Source organism: Chelonia mydas, chromosome 7 (genome assembly GCF_015237465.2).
Source record: "Chelonia mydas isolate rCheMyd1 chromosome 7, rCheMyd1.pri.v2, whole genome shotgun sequence".
Classification (NCBI taxonomy): Eukaryota; Metazoa; Chordata; order Testudines; family Cheloniidae; genus Chelonia; species Chelonia mydas.
The window spans coordinates 22913967-22937566 of NC_057853.1; the positions used below are offsets into that span (position 1 = coordinate 22913967).

The 23600-nt window shown below is 44.6% G+C and overlaps 1 long non-coding RNA gene across 1 annotated transcript; it reads left to right on the forward strand.

The window, feature by feature from the left end:
• The first annotated feature begins 246 nt into the window (after positions 1-246).
• On the forward strand, positions 247-11815 carry LOC122466734. Its single transcript, XR_006292488.1, has 2 exons — positions 247-10186; positions 10368-11815. It is a non-coding gene; the product is annotated as an uncharacterized LOC122466734 (long non-coding RNA).
• Positions 11816-23600: the final 11785 nt, after the last annotated feature.

The following is a 23600-nucleotide window of genomic DNA, read 5'->3' on the forward strand; positions in this document are numbered from 1 at the left end:
AAAATAACCCTGTTTCTGCTAGCTTGATTTCTGTTTTAGTTACTCTGACCCAACTTTCCAGACCAGAAACCTTCCTCCCCCCCCCCCCCCCCCCCCCCCAACCCTTCCCCACTTTTCTGGCCCCCTTCCTTGTCCACCCCACCACCACCTTCGTAACCCTTTTGGTTATTTCAACCTTCTTGATTAAACCGGCCCCCAATTATTATCAAGAAGATTCAGGAAGGAGGATGAAAAAAGGAAACATAATCTTATCTGAGAATAGAAACTATGATAAGGGCCCCCTATCTAGGCGCTGCAGTGTCCCTCGTGGTGGGGCCGCAGCAGTTCCTTTGAAAATAATCACCAACTCCATCTCTGCTAAATCACCTTTCACACAGCTCTGGCCTTTGATACAAAGGCCTCTGGCAAAATTAGAGCAGGATTGTGTAGACCCTAGAGAGAGAGCATTAAATGCTCGAGATCAGAATTAGGGGGCACCCAGCTATAATTGCATAGGAGGAACCTCTCTGTTATTTTTGCAGAGGGGAGGATGTGCGCGTGTGTGTAGTTGGCCTTGCTTGCTACCAGACAGGCAATGGGTTACGAAGAGAGACATGAGGGGCTAATTAACCAGCCTTTGTGACTTTTAACAATGCACACTGGAGGGGTAAATGATGGACAAAATGTGGTGATGTGCCTGGTGCACAAATACTATTATAGACTGATTTGGGTGAAGCACTGTGCAGGACAATCCTGTAACGGACAGGGGTGAACAAGACCAAATAGGTGTCCTTTAGTTCTAGTTTCTTTTCTTCTGATGACCTCTGTTTTCATGGTCAGGAGGCATGGCCCGGGGGTCAAAATCTTTATTTTGTTTAATCTCTGCTGAAGTGAGTTTCATGGTCTCATATGCTAATAGTCCCTGCTGGGCACGTCACAAAACCAGGGCACCGTTCAAGACAACTGGTGGCCTTTTTTTCATGACTCTACGTGGCCTGGAATAGTGTTGGTACAGCGGGGGAGAATCTGGGGGCTGGAAGAATAGAATGTGCCGTGGAGTCAGGACTGAGGTGCACTGGCTGAGCTGTGCAGGGATACCCCGAGCTGAAATAGCAGGGCTATGGAAATAGGAGTTATGATCAAATGTGTTCTGTAAGTGCGCTCTCTCTAGGCTGTGATTTTTGTGGGTCCTACTTGAGACATCGTAAAGAGGACTGATTTGCAAAAAAAAAAAAAAAAAAAATTGCTATATTATACCTGCCCTCTGAAAATGAGAGTTGGGGACCCAAAAACTGAAGTAGAAAAATGTTGGCCTCAGTCTTCAGCTTCCTACTCTCATACTGACCAGGGCTTTATCTCTTTTGGAATTTATCCAAATTGGAGAAATCTCAGCAGAACAGTCTATTGTGCAAGTGGTTTAGCTATTTCCACTCAGCCAGATTATCCTTCTGCATGATATTTCCTCTTCAACTCCCAGACAGAACCAAGAGACATGTTTTAAAAAAACAGCCAAACAAACCCTCTTCTTTCTGAATATAAAGTTTGGGAAATTGCTTGGGGCAGGCATGGCGGTGAAGCTGTTACATTTTTGTGAGTTAACTTAAGTGGAGAAACCAGGTTAAACTCCTTGCAGTCAGTGTAACAGGGCTTTTCTGAATGAAACCTTGTGATAATTAACTAGGTCACCCCCAGCTAGCTTCTCTCATGTGCTCTCATCATGACATTGTGATACAGAGATGGGGACATAACAGTCTTATGACATTGTTTCTGGTACCCAGTGACTGAGTGTGACGTTGAGATCAGACCTTTAAAGTAAAAAGTTTCCAAAGTGACAACCATATGGCTTGGAAGCAACTTGCAGTAATGGGAGACTGTCATAAGAAGCAGCAGATAAACATAAAAACCTTTGTCTTCCTGCTGATCTGGTTTCCAGGACTCTGGCATAAAGAGAGAGCTAGGAGCTAGTGTAAAGTCCATTGAGAGTGAGCATAGTGAGGTGTTGGTCTGTAACATTGCCAGAGTCCATGTGGGATAAGGTGGCCAGAGACTATGGCAAAAATTTTAGCATCACCCTTTCTGCCCCAATTTTTCCAAATACTTAGAATATGCCCTTTGGGTCTTTTCCTCCCATTCTCCCTCCATGACAGCGTGAATTATGGATGGAGGTGCCAGCCTCAACTTTAAATTTCCTGTCTCTTGTTGATTTGTGGGATATTCATACCAGAGAAAAACGCATTGATTCGTGGGGCATTCATACCAGGCTAAATGGTGAAAGTTAAACATAAATCCATTTTACCTTTAATTAGTTTTGATATCGTTTTCTTTATTTCTGTAGCTGGCTATAAGATGGATCCAAGCCGAAACCCCAAAATTAAACCTCTCTATATTTTGGAGAAGCTCAGATCTGGATCCCAAACTCTATAATGGGCTGAACCAAAACTCTGGATGGCTCAGAAGACCGTGCCTTTACTTTTGCTTTACATTTATAGTTAGACACATTTGCACCTCCAGAGATCTTACACTCGGACTTATACAGACAAAAGCAACCCCTTTCAGTTCTAATGGTCTGAGATATTGTTAGTCACCAGGGAAGGGAATTTTTCATGTGATATTTAACCCGATAGTGTCCCTTTAGTATTGCACATGCAGGACTGGAACATGTGCTCTGTTTTCAGATGCTTTCTCCAGTGCACCTTTTAAGGAGGGGTTCAAGGGGTGATTGCTCAATCTGTAACCTTCCTGCACTTCCTGCAGAGCTCTCTCTTAAATTATTTTTTATCAAAAAGGCCCAGAAATTTTGATAGGGGAGATGAGGAGATGGGCGCTATCAGGGAGGATAATAAAGAAGAACTGTCATTTCCCTGGCGGTCGCTTTGTTGGCCCTGCTGCTTTCCAAGATAAAGACACGGCGGCTATTTTGGGTTCTATATCAAAAGGCTGATTTGGCTGCTTGATTATATATAAAATATAGATTTAAAGCTTAACTTATGTTTCCGAAAGCGAATCAATAGCAGGGTAGAGCCTGACACATTTGTTATGATCACTAAAGAGCTTTGCTGGGCTTGTTAAAGCTCACAGGGGCTGGAGGGGCTTTAAAAATGCTGTTTGGATCCAGTATATTAAAATCTGACCTGCTCAGAATATATTATTTATGAATGATCATGTAATGATTGATAACTGCTTTGGGAGGAAATATTTTCACTCTTGATTATTCTTCTACCCCTAGGTTTCTGGAGTTACCTCCTGGGAAGGAATTACACCCCCTTTATCCCCAGAGGAACAGGCAAGGGACAATTGCAAACAGCTGTTGCCCACAAATGCCACAATCCAGCAAAGCACATGAGTAGTGCCACTGACATCAAGCACAGGGTTAAGTGCTTTGCTGGGTCAAACCTTAGTATTTGTTCCTAGGGGTTGGTGTGCGCAGAGTCACTGTTGACCACCTGGGAAACGGGCAGTTAGGAAGCTCAGGGACATCAGTCTTAAGCAAGTCTCTTTTAGGATCCAAACTTGCGGCACTTGAAGCAAGAAGGCCCACAGTGCTTTTCGGTGTGTTGAACCAGCAGACACGTGTCTGAAATCCGTAGTCCTTTAATGATGAGAGGCTGAAACCAAACCCCAGATTCAAAACTCCCCAAACACGGGGGATGGTCAAAGCCTGCACCATCATCTAGGTCTGAGTTGTGCAAGTGGGCCAAACCAAAAGCCCTCCTGTAACGTCCTCACACCTCCGTGCATTCAGAAATGATGATGATGAGCTTGAATGTCAGTGCTGGTCCTCTATGCATGCATTGCAACATCAGTTCCAGTGTCTGGCTTAAGAGATGTGGCAGGGGTAAAGGGAAATGGGTTTAATCCTTCCTCTGGGGCCATTCCCAGAAGGTTGCGATGAGGAACTTTTCTTCTGCTCTCACCTTTGGCGTTCTAGAGGGTTCAGTTTTCTCTCCTGTGTTGTTCAATATCTGCATGCAGCTGGTGGGGGAAAATGCGCAACCCATGGGCTCAAAGGCCAAAAATATGTAGACAGCACTCAGTTTATTCTTCATATCCAGCATAAACACCACTGTCACCCAGCTATGACAGTGTCTGGCTGAAACCAGCTCAGGAATAAAAGAGTTTTGGCTGAAGTAAGATCCAAGCAAGATGGAGGTTTTGTGTTTTAGGTAGAGGGGAAAGAGTTTGAAGGACTTGCCGTGCTGCTGAAATCTCCTTCAATCCAGGAGGTATGTGCCCATAGTTGTCAGGTTAGCCTGCAGTCAGTCTAGGAATCCTTGTGGACTCTCTTTGGAAAAGGATGCTCACCCAGCATCAGCTACAAAGCAGTCAGTCTGCCACTGACAGCAAGTATGGCAACTGTGGCCCGTCATATCCAGTGACAGTATGACCTCAGTCACACACACTTTCATTACCTCCAGCCTCGGTTAGTGTGAGGGAGAGGCTTTGGCTTGACAGCACACACCTCGGAAAGAATGCAGCAGTGCCCCGTCAGTAACACAAGTTACTAAGGGCACATCACTGCTGTTCTCTGCTCACTCCTCTGTCTCCTTGTTGAACACTGAGTCAGATTTAAGGTTTCTATCCTTATTTTTAAGGCCCCAGTGGTTTGGGTTCAGCATGTCTATAGGGCTGTCTTGCACTCCACAACCTCAACTGCCTGTGGCAGCTCTGTTACCTGGGAACAATGGGACCGTCCGCTTCCAAGATGGAGCTTTGTGAGCAGGACATGGGGCTCTCTTGAGGTTTTGTCATTTACTTGTATTGGAGCTCAGAACAATCACAGAGCTCTCCACCCTCAGGTTCAAACGTCAATCCCACGCCATTGACCTTGTTTTCCTACACAGCAGCTAATAGTCTGTTGTCACAATCTCACGTACCTCATTTCCCCCGTGGGGTGGAGTGGAGAGGAAATTTGACTGACGTAAGTCACCTTGAATGGCGTTTAACTATTGGGAGTTGCTCAGATATTTCAGTGGTGGACACACGACAAAAACTTGAGCAGAGTAGAATGGAAATAAGAGCTAATGGAATGTCTAGATTTGAGTTTTGTGAGTGGTCTCCATTTTTATGGAGCCAAAACCCCAGATCCAAACACTCACTAATGCTGGGGTCTTGGAAATCAAGGTCTGATCCAGAGTTTGCAGTCTGAGCCCCTCTGTAGTAAAGGCCACTCACTGGCTCCTCCTTCCCTGTCTACCCTATGCACGTGGTTTTCTGAGGGTGCCTTCATCTCCATTTGTTACACTTTGAATGTCAGACCATACAGAACCATGGGTACATTTCAGTGCCTCAGCACAGTGTGGTGATAAAGTTCCAGGTAGAGGAAGACAACACTTTGCAGGACCCACGGGGGGTCTCGCCGTAGCCACCTGCCATAAAAAAACTGACGAGAGCATAGCGATGAGGTCAGTGCAGCAATTTGAACTTGCCAGGAAGCGGGGGCTAGAGCCATCCGTGCCTTGGCTGATAGGTCTCTGGGGCTTGTCTTTCCACAAGTGACACACACACACACACACACCCAAAACCCTGCAATCGCTCTTTGCAAGAGCTTCACTGCTTCCAGGGGGAAAGAGTGCAAAGTAACTTGATGCCTTTATTGTCTTTATAACATGAACCAATTTGTCAACAAACTACTGTGCGGCCTGATGCGTGGTTGCACAGAGGGCCGGGCTAGGAGAAAGGAGGGGTATTTTGCCACTAGTTTAAGCATCGTTCTTTTTAAAAGAATATAAACATACTGTATAGAGCTGGCTCATTAGACACTTGCCCAGTGGCATTATTGTTTTAATTAAATAACTTCCCAGGAGGAGCTGAGTTTTCAGTAATAATAGTACTTTGCCCTCCTTATACCACCTTCCCTCTGAGGATCTCCATGTGCTTTACAAACATGAGCGAGCTAATCTCATCCCCCATATGAAACAGATCACTTATACGTTCTCCACATTTTACAGACAGGGAAACTGAGGCATAAAAAGCTTCAGTGACTAGCCCCAAGATACCTTGGCTACTGGTTCCTAGTCAGGTTAGGAGGGCTCCTAGTCATCTGTCTTAACCATAAGGCCATAAAGTCAGTGTGACGGAAATGATAGCTCTCACCTCTGAACCCAGCAGGTCCTGTGTAGATCTCCACGAAGCATGACTAGAGATCACGTCCACCTGCCTTCATATTCTGTTACTAAGCTCAGATTTCTAGTTGTCGTGAATCCTGGCCCACTTTTGGGGAAACCATGGTTGAGTTGTGGGCATAGGTGCTGGAACTAGAGGTGCTGGGGATACGGCAGCACCCCCTGGCTAGAAGTGGTTTCCATCATATACAGGGTTTACAGTTTGGTGCAATAGCTGTCTGCACCCCCACTGTACAAATTGTTCCAGCGCTCCTGGTTGTGGGTATTGGGGAGGGATTTACAGTTTGTCAGAATTCAGTTGTTGCGGGTCTACTTGAACCTGCAGAGGGGTTGGGGGGAGTTCGATTCTTGGGTGAGACCCCTCAAATAATCCCACCCACTGATCCACCATGACCTAACCTGCATGATGGTAGACAACTGTAGTTGTGGGGTCAAATTCCATACCAGGACTCAGGATCTTATATGGTATTGTTCATGAGACAGCTGGAGTACTGCATGGAAGGCATCAAGTCAAGACCCCTCTGTGACTGCCACAAATGCACCAATAAGACAGATCTGTCATGATGTACCATTTTGGGGTATGTGCACACAGCACTGCCCTCAACTGAATGGACTCAGACCTGCTTAACTCTCTAGTGTTCTTGCCCTCCAATAGTTGCAGTGTACAAAAGAGATAATATGATGTCTTACTCATGATAACTAAGGGACGAGTCAGTGATTTTAGAGCAGAAAGTTGAGAGTTCTGTTCCCCATGCTTTATGGGCCAAAGCAGATGTTTGTGTTCTAAGTATATGCATGGTTGTGTATCAAAGGGCTATGTGTTTGTGAGCGGAGCTTTCCATGTGCCTTGCTGGGTGCAGACACATTCTGACAGTTGTGTATATCCGCATCTTTACTTGTTTCACTAGCTCATCTTTGCAAGCTATGAATAAGGACAGGAGATTACTATGGTATGTAAAGTAAGTCTCTTGGCTACACTTCTTCAATAGGGAGCCTGGCTGCTGAGATGGGATTCACTTGCTGAGAACCCAACTGCAGTCTGACAGCTATGGGATGGCTGTGTTTTTCCTCCTCCCTGTATTGATTTGTTTGGCATTTTGTGTTTTACTCCATTCCATGTTTAATGTGCTGCCTAGCATTGCTCAGGCTCTGCTTGTTGAAATACTCCATTAAATCCAGGTACCCTCGTAGCCTGAAACATGAAATATATAGAGTTTTTCCTCTAAAGTATAGTTTATGCAAATAATTCCCTCTCTGCATTCCTATGCTAGTCAGGCTCTGCATATCTGATTGGGCTCTTAATGACTTTTGGGAATCATTTAAATAGCTAGCTGACTGGCCCAGTTAATAATCAAAGCTGCAGCTCCTGGTAGTAGAAGTGATGGATGGCACAACCAAACTACCTCTCTGCACCAGTCTCTGGTTATTCCCAAACCCACGTTTGTCCATGGACCAGTTTTGCACTTTGCAGAAAATTGGCATGATGTTGTCAGATGTTCCCCAGTAGTAACGAGACACGCACATTAATATACTGTGCAGACTGCTAGCCTGTTATCTCTGCATCTTGTCCTATCTCAGGCTGTGAGATTATTGGATCTTGTAAGTTAAGCAGTGCTGAGACCAGGTGCTGCATGAGGGAGTGTTCAGTAGGTCACACACTTTACACTGTCTGATAGCCCACTTATGGCGTTTTGGTGCTATGTTAGTGGAAGTGCCATTTTTAGATGAGTCATAAGACAGAAGCCCTACCCACTCGTGCTTACTAGTTGATCTCATGGCATCCTTTCACAAGTGTATGTGAACTGGGCGTAATTGGTGCACTGTCTGCCTGAGTTTACAGAGAACCCGAAACAATTACTCTGAGATATGTGAACTCCTCTAGGAACCTCCATAGGGTGTTAACTATGAACTCCTCCAGGGGCCAACTGCTCTGTGGGGTCCCAGGGACACCAATACTATCTGGGTCTTTGTGTGACCAGAGTCGAAGAGTGAAGTGAGCATCCCCCACCATCAACACTGGCTGCTGGGGTACGTAAAGAGAAGCCATGAGCTGCCATCCCTGCCTCTCTTGGGACTGCAGGGGACCTCTGCTGCCCCTGAGGGTTAGGAGGCCTTGTTGCCACTCCTGTGGGTTGGAGAAGACCCCATGTCACTCCCACTTCCTTTCTAAGAGGGGAGTGCTACAGTGATGAGTCTGTATGAGAACCTATATAGATAAGTCTATAATACACCATATATGGAGTTCAGCTACCCATTGCTGAAATGTAGCCACTTGTGGGCCAGAGTGGGGCAGCCGTTTTGCACAAGCATTATTGCTCATTCATTGGATTGAAACAGGGGATAGCATCTCCAACTGAAACAACAGGTGGAACTTAGGATGCTAGCTGATAACTACTCAAGTCAGAATTCGGCCACACAGAGAAACCTGGGCTGATGCTCTGGCTCATGCAAAAATTGCCATGCTGCCTTTCATCAGCTGCAGGTGGTTGGGGTTCTGTATCTCATCTAAAAGCCAGTGCTTCTTATCACAGTGGCTCCAGTGGAGCCTAAATCCACTGATGTGAGTATTCTCTCCCCTTCCATCAAACCTATGAACCTTCTAGGTCCAGCCAAAGCCCCTTTCTTTCACCTGTGTGACACTTCCTTGCTGCCAACATGAAGTTCAGTCAGTGCTGATGTCATTTCCTTTCACTTAGTTGGACGATTTGGGCAGAGTTGCCTAAAACCACGGAACACTGCTTTGAAGTTCCTTCTCTCTCCTATTTTTTTCCTGCGTGTGAAATACAGATTTTTGTGCATGTGAACAGATGGCTGCCCCAAGCCAAAGGCTTTTAATGGGAGGTATATGAGGAAGCAGCCCTGTCTGCCTTCCTCCAAAACTGCTCTTTACTCAACTTTAACAGTAATATTGTATGTGATGGTTTCACCAAGCCTTTGTTTTCCGTGTTTCTGAAACACCCTGCTTAATTCACACTCATTGCATTTGAATAGAAAACTTCCTTATCATTCTAGGGCAAGTGAAGAGAAGCAATACCCAAGGTGTAATTACCATGTTTGTTAAACAGGATCCATTTAAAGCTGTCGAAAGAGCCAACCTCGTCCTCCTTCCAAATTGGTTCTCTCCTTTTAAAGTGAAGGTTTATGCTGCTGAGAGCTGACTGGGAGGCCCTCGCTGACAGGGAGAGGGTGGTCTCTGGCAAATGTGGTGCTGCTTGTCAACAGCTCCTGTTTCCCTCAGCTCTGCTTTTAAGACCCAGGATGGGGCTTATCTCCACTCTTCTCATATCATCTGAGGGGTCAACGCTCCTCACTGTGGTCAAGACTTGAAGAGCTGCTGTAGTCACCGTGTGGTGCAAGCAACAAAAGTACCCTGAATTTCCCACCTGTCATCTTTGGATGTGGCCTTCACATCCAGCTCCTCTGGGAGTTTGAGGGAGAAGAGTCACCCCACACATGGAGCTCACCTGTGGTGGGAAAACTGTTACTTGGAGCTTGGGACAGGACTTGCTCCCAGACTACTGCTAGTTAAGCTGTAGCTCAAGGCAGGCTGGGAAATTCAGTCCTTGTAAAGATGGTCATTATACCAGGGGCCTCTTTCCCTGGCTGGGGCATGCTGAGAAATGGGAGGAGTCTGGGTTCCTCTATAAACAAGATCTCCCATGCCCATGAGAGCAGAGTGATATTAAGTGGGAGACAATGGAAAATTGCTTTCATCTGACATCCACAGAAACCTATAGTGGTAAAGCTGGGGGGAGGGTTTCAGAGTGGCCTCCATCTTGCCTGTCTGGATGGTTATTGCAGCGTTTGCTTCACTGGTTTTATTTTAATGATGTATTTTGCACCATTTACTGTTTTATGCAGGTTTGGGTACTGCCATCATTTGTAGTTACTCCATGTCTGGACTCGTGTTTGACCTTACGAGCCCAATTGTGATCCCAGCGTTCTTTTAGCCACCACAGCCCCAGGGACTGAAGTCCTCTGCCCATCCCAAGAACAGGTACAGCATGGGCAGCAGCAGCGTGAGCTCTGTCATCTCCCATTGTGACTCAGCATTGACCTAGGTTGCTCACCTGATGGAAGGAGGGGTAAGGTTGTGCCCATTCATTCCTTGTCCTCTCTACTGAGTCTGCTAACAAGGCTGTTGGTTAGCACTTGTACCTTGGAAAGAGGGCACCTGTTCACTAGGAAATGGACTGCGAGCCATCAACTCTCATTTCATGTAGACAATCAAACAGCCTCCTAATGGCTTATCTAATTCTCTTTCAGTACCACGGGACTGGACATCTCTACAAAGGAGAAGTTGCACATCTGAGATGAAAGCCCAGTGGAGGGGACAGGACCAAGTGATCTCTCTCCTCTCTGGTCACCACAGCAGCAGGTGACGTACTTGTGAAAGTGCAGGTGCAAGTTCAAATAAATGTCACGTCTGCTGGCCTGTCCAGTAGATCAATTTGGCAGGTCTGTCTCTTTGCATATTTGTGTGGTAGCATATTTGTATGTCTCTCTCTGATGCTATCATGTCCCAAGCTGTTTTGTAATTTGGTTGACAGATGCAGTCACTATTTATAATTACTTATTTAAGCAAGAGTAAAATCAAGTGACTTACTAACTGAATCCAAACTGCTGACCTTAATGTATTTTAAAAGTTCATCGGATACTGAACCTCAAATGACCCATGGATGGATCTGGAATAATAATTTTCCTAATCCTCAAGTCATTATCTTAAAAGGAATGCATTGTTCTCCTAATTAAGTCCGTCCACATGCTGTGCATCCTCCATGCAAATGCACTATGCATAAACTAATTAAAGGAAATATACAACCACAAGGACTCAAACTGTCTTTTATGCAGTTTTTTTGAATTATAGGGAATCTCCTCCCTCCCCCACGTAAACAGTCTGCAGTGAAGAATAACATCCCAACCTGCAACGAAAACCAGTGAGCAGTTGTGGATCAGTGTTTGGAATTGCCAGAACTTTATTATTAATTATTTGGGGTATGTTGTGCCTAGCAGCCCCAGCTGAGATCTGGATCCCTGTGTACACACACGTAGGCAGTGTACACACACGTAGTCCCTGCCCTGAAGAGCTTACAAACTGAATAGATAAGATGGACAAAAGAAGTTGTACTGTCCCTGTTCTACGGTTGAGGAAGTGAGGCACAGAGGGGTTCAGTGACTTTCTCCAGGTCACACAGGGAGGAAGTATGTGGCAGAGGTGGGAATGGAACTCGGGTATCTCGAGTCCCAGTCCAGTGCCATAACCCTCCTTCCTCTCAATTTTAATAACAGGCCCACAAGGCCTCACAAGTCTAGACATAGCAGCAGCTGTGCAGAAATTCCATTATGATACTCAGTGGCACCAAACATTGACTAGTTGGTGGGAGAGTGGATGGGCGTGGTGGGTTCCTGGTGTCTACTATATTTCGTATTCTGTTTGTGTCATGCACAGAGAGAAATGGGATTCCCATAAACTGACAATGCCACTGTGACACCCTGGCACCCCTTTATTCACCACTATTCTGTAATTAGGTTATGTTTTGCACAAAGTATGCCTTGTCAGGTCTCATTCTAAAAGTCTTGATCTGTTAGACATTAATAGCTCATTGGATTGTATGTGCTATCGTCGTATGTGAAGTTACAAAGTTTGGCTATGTATGTATTACTGAAACATGTGAAGTTGAAAACACCCACAGGCAGCCTTTCAGGTACAACAGCAGAAAGGCCAAACAATTCTAGTGGCTTATTGAGGAAATGCACAAAAGCACAAGGATTACCCCAGGAACTGTGTACAATAGAAACCTCTCAGAGATAGCACTACATAGTGGGAACTGTTTGACCCAGGTCACAGGAAAAGAGCTTTCCAGCAAGTGGGGAAAAGATATAAAAGGGAGCAATGATACCATGATGGCACATCACTCCCTGTACAACAACACACCTGGAAAACCCTGAGGAACAAAGACTGAACTGGGGGGTTATGATGGTCCCAGGCTAAAGGGATTTCTAGCCTGTGTATGAAAACCTGGGAAACCCAAGCTGCGAAGCAAAGGCAGCTTGTGCCTTAAGAATCTACCAGCCTGTTTATCACCAGGGTGAGAATTTGCTAATTTATCTCCTACTTATCTAGTACGTTAAGCTCAGTTTGCAGTTTTGTTTATTTACTGGGTAATCTGGCTTGATCTGTTTGCTACCTCTTATAATCACTTAGAATCTACCCTTTTGTAGTTAATAAACTTATTTTATGTTTTAATCCAAACCAGTATGCGTTTGACTAAGGTGTCTGGGGAAAACCTCAGCTTGGTTACTACAAGCGTGCATGGTCCTCTTCACATTGAGGGAGAGGCTGACCGGGTATTAAACCTATATACTGGCCAGATTTGACCAGGGCAGGACAGTACTGCTCTGGGGTCCTAGGCTGGGAGGCTGGTGGTTAGAGAGCCTGCATGTAAACTACAGCTAGGTGTGTCCCTACCTGTGGGAATGCTGGTGAAAGTGCAGGCTTGAAGGTCTTTTCAGCTTGTCGCAGCAGCACAGGGTAAGAGGGAGCCCAGGCTAATGGGTCAGAGGGCTCAGTGGTACCCCAGTTCCAAGTGGCACTCTGGGGGGAACCTGTCACAACTATGTTTTAAGGATAATCAAGCCCCCCTCTTATTCCCCATTAGGGTGAATTCTGCAAACACCCTCAGGGCAAATTTTCAGCCCTGGCCTCTTCCCCCGCCACCCCCACTCCCCCAGCATGGCATATAGGCATAGATTTTTAAGGCCAGAAGTTACCATTAGATCATCTGTTCTAACCTCTTCTATATCACAGGCCATTACATTTCATCCAGTTACCCCTTTATTGAACCCAGTAACCTGTACTTGACCAAAGCAGTAAAGGCTTGTGACTGTGCATATGAAAGTAGGCACCCAATTTGAATGCACAGAGGGTTTTATGTGCACAGAATGTGAGCTGTCAGGTGCATGTGCAAAATCTGGTGTACAGAAATGAGTAGAACATAGCCCAGTTCAGGTCCCTTGGAGACTGGTTCATCATCCACATGATCCACAGAGATGATACTGATACTGTGCACGAGACGTATTGAAGACTGACAAAGGAAAACATACTACAAAGGAAAGAGATGTTACACGTGCATGACCATCATCATAAAATACTCACCCATAGCATCTCTTCATACACCTGCCACACCAGCACCGGCACCCACATTTCCCCACCATAGAACCCAGAACACCCTCGCACATGCTATCCGCATGTATCACGCACACTGGGTCAAACGTTCAGTCAGCCTCAAGCTGACCTTCGTTCGTGTTTGGCTGTGGCTACTATGAATGATGCAATGTGAGGCACATTGGCATGGGAAGTTGGAGGGCAGCCTTCCCCCTTTAGCATGTAACTTCATTTTGTGCTATTGTTGCTATTAAGCTTGTGCTCTTTTCAGCAGCTGAGGCCATGGATATGTTTCTCCCCCCTATTTTTGCTCCTTTTGGAGCACAGAATCATTCTCTGTCTGAAGAATGGCATTCAGTAATTATTCTGTATGCTATCACCAGAGTGCTGTGGCATCAGCTGTTTCTTGGCCTTCTGGATGGAACCATGCATAATATCAGTTCAGTATCTGACATGTCCTCTGTCATAGTGTGGAATGGCCTATATTCTGTGACGGAGAGAGAGAGGAGACTGTGACAGGGTGTCAGGTGCTAGGATTTTGCACAGAGAGGCAGAGAGATTCTGCTGACTCACCCTGGCAACCAGATCAAGTGGGTCCTATTAGCTTTAAATCAGGAGTATTATGAGTTTGAGCCTTTTTTGCGGCTGAGCACACTATGGGGAGAGACAAGGGCAGAGAAGTCCTTCAGGGAGATACCCTGGCAACATATGTTAGGAGCGGGGTGGGAACACTGCCTGCTTACACAAACCTGTTAGATTGACAGGTTTCAGAGTAGCAGCCGTGTTAGTCTGTATCCACAAAAAGAAAAGGAGGACTTGTGGCACCTTAGAGACTAACAAATTTATTTGAGCATAAGCTTTCGTGAGCTACAGCTCACTTCATCATATGCATCCTTTTCTTTCTGTTAGTTTGAGTTTAGATACCCTGATCCAGTTGCTATTTCAGCCAGATAATGGGAAAATTTGGACAGCATCAAGACATAGGCTTATGCAGGTCTTCTCCCACTGCCGTCTAATTGTGTATGCCATAGTCATCTATGCTACATTGTGGGCTAAATTTTGGGTCCATTAGTTGGGCTCGCCATCTCATAGACTGAGTCAGCAGCAGCAGTCTCTGAGCACTGCCATTGGTTAGAACAATCCATGTGGGGTTCAGTGCAGGGGAGAGATGGGTGTGATTAATGGTGTAACCCCATGCAAATCCCAGTGGAAGAACATGATTAAGGCTCTGCAGAGAAACGGAGAATAGCAAAACTGAGTGAATTGGACACTCTGCAGAGGATTCTGGATGGTTCATGAGTAGATAGGGACTGGTGAAGTACAAAGAACAGACCAACAGTAGCTAATGTTAACATTCAGGTGAAGAACATACCACAGCTGCCTTCACCTTTGAGACAGCGAGCGAGAGAGAAAGCATGGCTATGCTCTCAACTTTTTCAAGCCCATGTGAGAAGACTTCAAGGCTACCTAGTAATTGGTTGAAATGTCTTGTAGTTGCCTGTCACCCCAGATCAGCACTTCAGAGTTCAGCCAAATATCCCATTAGCTGGTTTCAAGTGACTGATTTATTGAGGCAAATAGATAAACCCATTTCAGGAAAGGACTAGTCACAGTATATGACTATCATCTGCCATGATACTAGCTAGGATGGCAACCCCAATAGGGCTCCGAGGGCTTAAGCAGACCACTAGCCGGGGCAGGAAAATATTCTCCCCCCATCATATGCTACTGGTCTCTAGGGATTTGTACCTTCCTCTGAAGTACCCGTCATTGGCCATTGTCAGTGACAGGGTGTTGGACTACACGGACTGTTGATCTGTTCTGTATATAGGAATTCCCACATCCTTATGAAAATCTGGAGGGTTTCCTTCCCCACTCCCTAGGGGGCACTGGAGGCACACTGTGAAATATGAAACTCTTTACATTGGTCTGATTTTTTGGGTTACGACTAGTCCCTAGTCCTCTGAAGCAGCAGGTTTCCCTCCCACCACAACACTCACTTGCTCAGCTCTGCCAAAGCCAGCTAGGAAGGGAGGGTGAAGAAGAGGAGCCCGGGGGGCCCCTGCAGCAGAGTATTGAAACCAGAGTGAGTGAGTATGCTGTTCTCTGGCCTCTTATCTGATGTAGTCTAGAGAGCAGACAGATAGGACGCTAGCAGCCAGTATGATGGGAATGTGGGAGTGGACTGTACCAAGACAAAAAGAAACCCTCCCCTCCAGGATGAACCTTCATTTCTGAGATGCTGCCCCCACCCCAACCTTCATTCTGGTCAGTGGGAGGATCCTCTTTCCCCCACTCCACAGATGAGATGAAAGGGTGCCCCATGTCTGACACTTCAGGAGTTGGCTGAACCCTACAACATGATCTTCATAAAATCCTGATTCCGAAGCATCAAAGCCTTTTCCTGACTGGTGAAAACCCTAACAATTCCTGGAAGAACTGCCAAAGGCCAATGGAGCTGACTCCGTGAACTGCCTTTGGTTGGAACTGGGTTCAGTTATTTATGGAGGGCGGGGGAGGCGAGAACTTTCCAGATGGGCGGCTGAACCAAATATAGCAATGATAAAAATCAGTGCAGTCATGTGAAGGGAAAAGGAATGTCTGCACTGAAGGACTGCATCAGGCAAACAGTCCTTTGCCGCTAAAACGCCACTCATCGGGGCTATTAATAATGAGATCATACAGCGCCTTTCAGCCCAATGTACTTCGCAGCTTTGCTTACAGAAATCCCTTCATCTACTGCTGAAATGCAGCCACCACTGGGGAGGAACACAGCTAGTGCTCAACCATGCACAGCAACACCATACAACACTTTACCTCAGGAAGTGGGGAATAATACAATCTCCAGTTAAAACTGCCAGAGGAGATTTGTCACCAGGATATAACTAGTAAAGCCAAGTAAAGCCAAGTATCCCCAAGTAAAACTAGAATAACAGGAGCTAACATCTCAACTGGTGAAAAGCACCATGGGATCTTTTATGGTCACACGTGATTTGGAACTCCTTGCCTTGTCTGAAAGGTAGTAGAATAGTGGCCTCCCAAACCATGCAGGGACTTGGAAGAGAGAGTCCACTTAATGAAATACAAATGTAATTTCCTGCAGGAGGTGGGTCTCCCTTCAAATAGTGAGTGATCCAGATGTATTTAGTATGTGAGCTCAGACAAGGTCATTGCTTGAGGGGCTGGGGGGGGTCTGCACCTGGTGAGGTGACAAATGGGTCACATGGAATCTCTTGGATGAAATGCAAGGAGCCTGAAGAAATTCACTCCCAGAAAGCAAGGGAACTGCATTCGCAATGGATGGATTGCTATATGAGTGGAGGTGAAATATTTGGATGGTTAGTTCAACCTTGAACAGGTGGGATCAATAATGTATGTAGCACCGTTGATGAGCATGGTACCTCACATTGATGGGTCGGAGTCAAAAGAATGAGGTCCCTTCTCCAAAGCGAAGATAGTCTAAAAACACAAGGGAAAAGAGAGAGTACAAAAAAAAAAAGGGCAGCAGAGAGACAGAGTGGGATGTGGCTATGAGAGCTTTGCATGCATTCCAGAATAGAGAAAGTTTCAAGGAGGGGAGATGTTTGAAGTCTGGCATTTATCTTTGGAGGAGATCTGCTGGGCATATGGGCTGGGCTGGAAGATGGCATGGTGCCAGGATTAGGTGGAAGAGACAAAAGGAGTGGTGTGAAGAGACACTTGTGTGGGGAGGGCAGGAAGAGATGGCTGTAGAAAGGTTTTGGTTGAATGTGCAAGGTTTGATTCCTGTCTAATTATCATCGTTTGTATGGCTCCACCTGTTGTTTATGGCCAAACAATTACTCGGTCCAACTAAACTGATTCCAGCCTCCACTGTTGGTCTTTACCTTTACCTTAGGGATGAAATGTCAGTATTGCCATGGAAAGGACAAGTAAAAGCCAAATTCTAGCTCAGGCAATTACATTTTGTCAACAAAATTAATCCCAGCTATAAGGTATTCTTCACTTCCTGTCCTGAATTGTTGCTGTTGAAGAGATGCTGAGTTTGAGCCCACTGCATTGGCTGCATTTCATTGCTGGGTGAAAGGCACTTGTTAATAAAGGTTTGGGATACGGAAATTGGTGGAATGACTCAGCAGACAGACAAACAGACTGGAGTCCCATTCAATACTGTCTGTCTATTCAGATGCTTGTCCTACACTCATCACTGTGGTATTACAGTGCCTTCCAGCAGTGTAAGTTAGGGCATCTTCTGGCTGTTCAGCACAGTCCCCAGGGCACTGAACGTGGAGCCCGACCTTCCTTAAGCTGTTCGCTTCTCTCCCCCCATCCTGCCTCACAAGTAGACACTGTTCGCAGCTCTTTCCACGAACACATGTGCAAGGGGCAGGGGAAATCTGAGCTGAGGTGAACCTCGTGTTTTAGCAGCGTGAAGGATGCTCCTTTGTGCCTTGTTGCAGGATCCACTGAGAGGAGATGCAGTATATCCATTTTAAGTTCTTAAGTAGCTTTCTGCCTGTGGTGACATTACTCCTGCCTGCCTCCGAAGTCTATTGCGGTAAGAGGAGCGTTTTCTCCAGCCCCCGGAAAGTAACCTCAAACCCTGAGAATTTTTCAGACACATCATTTCCCTTTGTGAATCAAGCCCTCCGTCTTCAGTAAATAACTTGTTCCAGAGGGACCGTGTTGTACGTGATCCTAACTACACTTGCTTTATAATAATCATAAACACTCTTGTTTTCTAAAAACCAGCAAAACTAATTTCCAAATCATTTAATTTGAATGGTGTGTGTTTTGTGTTTGTCTAGACCCCTCCCTCCCAAAAGAAAAACAAACTCTCTCTCTCAAAATAAGAGTGGGGAAATCTTGGAGAACTTTAAAAGTCTCTGCACCTAAAAAGCGGGGAGAGGATGGGATCAGCTAATTTTTGTGCCTCTTTTGTGTGGTTTATTAAGCCTTTTGTTCTGGAACACATGGGTTCAGTGGGAAAGCGTTTTTGATATATAACGTATTTACTTTTGCTAATTAATTAAAGGAGTATTCATATGAAAATGCCGACTGATAATGGCTTTCACAGCAACAACTGTGTTTTTTAGAGTAGCAACTTTTAATTACAAATTGACTGGCAGAAATATATAAACCCAAATATTGTTCCACTGATTTCCTTTTAACTGTGTTACTCTTGCTTGATTTATCGGATTAGGGCTTTTCACACATGGTGCGTACAAGATATTGTTTTTAATGAGAAATTAAAAGATTACCAACAATACCCATAAACCATTAAAAAAAACAAACCCTAGATGAATGGTAATTAGACAGAATGATTTGAGACCGATAAATTGAAAGCAATTAATGTATTTGTTTGGGATTCAGAAGACAGCTCTGTGTGCTCCAGAATGCATCTGAAAGTTTCAGACTTGGAGACAGATGGCATGTTCAGATGCCCCCGCTGCTTCAAGTGTCCTTAGATACCACCAAAATAACTGGAGGTAAGATGGATTCTAAAAATGACAGAGCCAATGGGCTATATGAAGGAGTTTGGGTGTTAGGACCTCAGTGGATTACCCGAATAGGAGACTCTGGGGTTGAATCTGCTTTTATTTCATGGTTACCTATGACATAGCATGAAGGCATAGGAACCCCTGACAAAAACTTAATGAAATAAAAGGAGAGTGCAGAGAAGAAAAGACATCTTAGCTGTGTTGTGGCTTATCTATAATGCATTTTCCTCCTCATCCCATTCTGAGTCAAGTAATCTGCATGAGGCATGCTTTGTAGGGAGATCAGCAGGAGGCCTGTATACGCCTGTATTTGATTGGGTCAGCCTGTAAGGCCACTGTGAGTCTGTGGTTCTGCTCTATCTGTCATAATTGATGGTATACATGTTCAAAACTCCTACCCCCTTGCATTCCCTGTACTTGAAACAAGTTGGATGGGGAATGGTTTTCCTGTTCCATGAGAATTTTTGGGTTTTTGAACATTTTTCCTGTTCTGAACTGGGATGAAGACTCAAAATCTTGAAAATTTTCATGAACTGATAATGTGGCGGGGGAAAACATCTGGTCAGGTCAGTTGAAACATTTCATTTTGATTTCAACGTTTTAATTTTTTTAGTCTTTTTCTAGGATAAAATTAACTAAGATTTCAAAATAAAAAGTCCATTTCAGACTGAAAAATGAAAGTTTTGTCAACTTTTTCCCTCTCAAATCAGGACATTCATCGAAAATGATCCTTTCCTACAAACAGTTTTGGTTTTGACCAGTTGACGTTTTCTGGGGAAGGAATATTCCCAACCAGATCCATTTCGAGCTCCCTCCTTTTCCACCTAACAACCATCCTCTCTCTCTAGTCCAATAGTGCAATCCCTTCTTCAGATGTACTTCTCTCATAAAGCATTTCAGTGCTGACCCATCGTAGAAAGAAATTCATTATTTGACCGAGAGAGAGAGAGAATTCTGCATGCCCTTCAAATTTTAACTTTCACCTGTTGGTATTTAGTGCATGGACACCAGATTTTCCAAAATCATGTTTGGGCCTAGATTTTCAAAAGAGCTCAGCACCTTGGGTGCTGAACTCTTGTTAAAAGCTGATCATAAGTATCCCATGGGAACTGCTGCATGCTGAATGCTTTTGACAATCCAGCTCCAATGCTAGGGAGTGGGCACTTAAAAATCTGGCCTTATGTGTCTAAACTGTATTGTTTGTCTTATTTAGGGCACAATTCTCTGAGTTACTGAGTACATCCTGCAAGGGGCTCAACATCCTAATCTCCCTTCTACGATCCTTGGAGACGGAGCTATATTTTTCTCTGCTTTTGTGCAACGCTGGGCACACTTAGACACCCAGTAACTAATTGAACTGTGACAAATTACAATGGGGGATGTTCAATCCACCATCTTATTCATTAGCAATTGTATCAGGCCCACTGCAGGGTGGATATTTTCTCAGCTCTGCTCCTTTCCATGTATCTGGCTCAGCTCTCAATGGTAAAAAATTCTTTGTTATGGCTTCTGCCATAGGATTTGGTGAGAACCAAGGTCACTGTTAGTTGCAGAGGGAAGTAGTTCTGTTAGCTAAGAATATCTCTCCTCTTCATCATCCAGGATGAACTGGTCAGGTACTGCTTCAGCCAGAGGTCTCACTCAGGAGTCTTTCTCTAGCTTGTTGTCACTGACCGTGAAGTAATATCTTGGGCTTCTGATCAAAGATTTACTTCATTCCCGGTACACCATTTCAGCAATCAAATACATCACATTCCTTGGTAGCCACCTGGAGCCTAATGAAAAGCTGGGACACCAGCAAAATCCAGTTAGAGGCTGCAAAAGGGAAAAGACTAATAAGGCAAGAATAACAAAACAGCTCCATTAAAACGGGAAATGGATACAATGTTACCGGCCAAGTTGGAGAACCTGTTATATTCAATAGGGCAATAAAATCCAGAGTAATTGCAAATGAAACTTAATGCCTTGTAAAAGAGTTCAGCTCTTTTCCCTTCCAAGACTAGAGCATTTTGAAATGAAGGCATAATCCAATAGGAGGTGTAAGTGTGCTGCATAGATTGAATATTTAACACTTTCAAGTGTTCAGCTGCCAATCAGCTGTGGGGGACACTGATGTTGGTTTTAACGTTCACCCTATTTCCCCCCTAGCCCCCACCCACCCCCAAGCCTTCTGAAGTGGAATATCCTGCAGTGCAGAGCAAGGCTGATTTGACTGAGGCATGGCATTGTGTGCTTGGCATCCTGCCCACTCCTGTCTTCCCTGTGATTTTAAGCATCTACTCAGACTTTGCAGTGGTGGTGAAGAGTTCACAGAGGTAATAAAATTTCTCCTTCTCTGTAAGTTATCAAACAACGTGCACACCTCCAGCACACTGACTATCAAAGTGTTTTGTTTAACAGCTATGGAAGGGGAATCGTAAATGGAAAAGTTCTTTTAACCTGCCCACACTGCATATGCTCCATGGACTAAATCTTGAGGGCCTTACACCTGTGTAACTCAGACCGTCCTCAGACAAACTTTAGTGGGAGTTGGACCTGAGGGAAGGGCTGAATAAAAATGGAGTAAGAGTCTCAGGATTTGGCCCGATAAGCTTTGGCCTACAATTTGTAGTAACTGAAAATATTATTGAGGTGTAGTGTGTGTGGATAAATTGTTACTGTGAGAACTTTAACTTTCGGTTTGTTTCCTTACTCTTGTTTAGTTACATTCCTAACCCGGATGTTGCAGAAATGAAGTTTTTTGCATTAAATATGATAATACTAGATTCTCTTATAGCACTTTCCTCCAAAGCACATTACGTGGTGTTTAGGTATGATTAGATTAATCTTAATCTACAGGTGGGGAAACTCAGGCACAGAATGGTTGCGTGAATTGCTTAAGGCCACCTGGTGAGTCAGTATCGGAGCTGGGAATAGAAACCATGTCTCCTGACTCCCAGTCCAGTACCTGTCTGATGAAACATGCTGCTTCCATACAATGCCAACTATAATTAGGCATGTTTGTAAAAGATCACTCCTTGTTATGTCAAAAATCATAATGTGCTAATCTGACATCAGAATTATGGACTGTACCTCTCTCTATTTTGAGGACATTCGGACAGCTCTGGGAATTATAATGGCCTTTAGTTAAAAATAAGTGACATTGCAGAGTAATTATGAGAGCAGTTACAATGCTGAGGGAGGGGTCTGTAGTCGGAGAGAGGATTGGGGAGGAAGGAAGGGAGGGTGGAGCTTTGAGGGGGTGGTGAGATTATGCCAGGTTTGTGGGTGAGGAAATTGAATAAATGGAAATTAATGAAAGTGGCTGGGTGGGTGGGATTTGACCTGGTCAGAGTAGTGAGATAGCATGTGCTTCTTGCAGAGTCAGCTCACAGGGAACCTGGTGTTCAATGTATCTGCAAACTATCCCAGCGCAGACAAAAAGACTCATAAATGGCAAGGGTGTTTTCCTGTGAGCTTCTTGTCCATTCAGGGGCATCTCCTATTTTGGAGACCATCTGCTTGGAAGTATAAAATGAAATGAGGGCATAAGATTGGTTTTCTCTTTAAAAGATAGGCTGATATGCACTGACTTCACAGCACACGTGATGTTACATAGTCATTGTTCTGTTCTGGTTCTTACTATGGTGGTTGTGAGGGTGCGGTATTTGAGCACCTTCCAGTAGAGCAGTAAATGGCTTAACTAACACTTGTTACATGGGACTCGTTTTTTCCCCCATCTTTCCCCCAGGGGAAAAATTAGTATAATGCTTTATTTTGGTGAGCTTGTTTTAAAATTATATGTACACTGTGCGGTTCGTTTACCTATGTGAAGGCAAGATTGAAGAAATGTGCCTTGTATTTGGAACAAAAGGCGGTGAAGTTTGCAGTGTCTCCTTAGTTCCTGTGGGAGTACGTCTCCCAGCCCTATATCTGATGTATCCCTGTGTCTCTGTAGAGGGTCGAATGGGCTGGTGCTTAGAGGGTTCCATATTTGAAAAGTTTGACAGGTCTAAAATCAGTGTCCTCCAAGCAAGCCAACAATCTGATGCTAAAGTGACATTAAGAATGAAAGGAAGATATTGCAGATAAACACATTAGGCCAAATCCTGAGGTTGGTTTTCACTCTGTTCTTACCCCAGTCAAATTCCCACTAAATGAATATAAACTCATTTAGGACTTGAAGATTTGCAGTACTGCCAACTGTCATGATTTTATCGGCAGTCTAGTGATATTTGGAGTTTTTCTTAAGGCCCCACCTCCGAGAGGTAAGTGATTGCATGAGAATCTGAGTTGCATTAAAAATAAAAAGTAAGTTTCTAGCCCTCATGGTTGTGGAGTGAAGTGTGGAAATGTGTCCCGAGCACATCTGGAAGGTTCTGAAATCAGAAGGCAAAGGAAAAAAACCCAACATGTATCATTATTTAAAATCTCATGATTTTTAAGCCAATCTCTTGATTTTTGGGAGGTCCAACACAGGAGACTGGAATGCTTGGATTTGCAATACTGGGTTTGGGCTGGGATTTCCAGAGGAGCCTCAGGCAGCTAGCAATCCAGCTCCCTCTGGTTTTCCAACCTAACTCCTTTCGGCTCATTCTCAAAAAGGCCAAGGCCCATTAACTTCAGTGGGTGTCTGCCTATATAAGGACCAACAAGAGTGACATTATAGTCCCAAAGGAGAATATTCTTTTTTATTTAAACTGCAGCCTTTACACACAAGTCCTTCCTAGTCTAGGCGAGTAAAATTTCCCTTTGCTAGATGGGGATGTTTTGGTCTTGCAAAGGGTGATATTTTTTCCTCCATCCCCACTAATCAAGTTTGTATTTAATTTGTAATGCTTCATCTACCCACATAAATTAACTCTAGAACATTAA